This window comes from Penaeus chinensis, chromosome 22 (genome assembly GCF_019202785.1).
Source record: "Penaeus chinensis breed Huanghai No. 1 chromosome 22, ASM1920278v2, whole genome shotgun sequence".
In the NCBI taxonomy this organism is placed as follows: Eukaryota; Metazoa; Arthropoda; class Malacostraca; order Decapoda; family Penaeidae; genus Penaeus; species Penaeus chinensis.
Window position 1 is genome coordinate 18,651,216 of NC_061840.1, and position 1,728 is coordinate 18,652,943.

The window sequence follows — 1,728 nt, forward strand, 5'->3', positions numbered from 1 at the left end:
GCCACGGAGAGAAGCGAACGCGGTAACTGGAGACGTACCTAACATCACAACAGAAGAAATAAAAGAGCGCTTAAAGGTATGAAGAGAGGAAAAACACCAGGTGAAGACGGAATTAGTATAGACCTTATAATTGATGCAGAAGAAATTGCAACAGTGAAACTAGCCATCTTTTAAAAAAATGCCTTCTCAACGAAAAAACAACAACTCCGAAAGCCTGGAAAAATGCAACAGTTATTTTGATACATAAAAAAGAGGATAGAAAGGATCTAAAAAAAACTACCGACCCATAAGCTTCATTTCAGTTACTTACAAACTGTTCAGAAAAGTCATCACAACTCGCATCTCTGCCAGTCTGGATTCTAACCAGACTAGAGAACAGGCAGGCTTCCGCAGTGGATTCTCAACAACAGACCACATCCACACGCTCACCCAAATAAGATAAAACATAAACACACATAGGAAACCCCTCTCTATGGCATTCATCGATTACGAAAAAGCATTGACTCTAAATACCAGCAGTACTAGAAGCTATTCAAAGATAGGGAATAGGGGAGGTATATTGTAAAATATTGGAAGAAACGAAGATGGGACAGCAACCATAAAGCTCTACACGGAAGCCGATAAAATATAATTAAAAAAAAGACAGGGCGATACCATATCACCAAAATTGTTTGCAGCTTTCCTTGAGGAAATATTCAAGAAACTAGGATGGAACGAAAAGGGTATCAAAATAGGAGACGAATACCTAAACAAACTAATTTGCAGATGATATTGTTCTCTTCACTGAATATGCAAATGAAATGCAGCAATTAATAAACGATCTGAATAAAGAAAGTCTGAAAGTCGGACTTAGGATGAACAAGAAAAAGACTAAGATCATGATCAACAGTAGAGTTCAATTTGAACAGATACATGTTCAAGGCGAAGCACGAGAGGTAGTGGACAAGCATATATACCTAGCATAACTCGTATAGACAAACACATCTAGCGAAGATAAAATTAAGCAATGCATCATCTAGGCTAGAGTGCCTTCAGCAGACACTGTAGCATACTAAGAGGCTCCTTGCCTTTATGTTTAGAAAGAAAAGTCTTTAACCAATGCATCCTCCCAGTTATAGCCTTTGGATCACAAACATGGACCACAACCAAATTACTGGAGATGAAACCAATAAGTGCCCAGAGAGGGATGGAGAGGTTGATGCTGGGAATTAGCCTAAGAGATCGGATGAGGGCGACGTGGATCAGGGAACAGACAAAAGTGGAATATATACTCGGGAAAAAGAAAAAATGGCAATGGGCAGGTCATATATGTCTGAGACAGGACGACAGATGGAAAATAAAGTAACAGACTGAGCTAAAGATAACATAAAAAGGCCATTGGCCAGACTATGACAAAATGCCGAGACGAAATAACGAAATCTGGGGGCCAAGACGAAATAGAAAATGCAAGACAAAGTTGGAAAAGATTGGGAGAGGTCTACATCCTGCAGTGGATTGATTTAGGTTGATGATGATGATATATATGTATATATATAAACGTATGTTTATATACATATATATATGTGTATGTATACATATATATATATTTATATATATATATATATATGTGTGTGTGTGTGTGTGTGTGTGTGTGTGTGTGTGTGTGTGTGTGTGTGTGTGTGTGTGTGTGTGTGTGTGTGTATCCTTCAACAGAAAAGCAGAAAAGGGAGATTTCTTCTCTAAATCGAC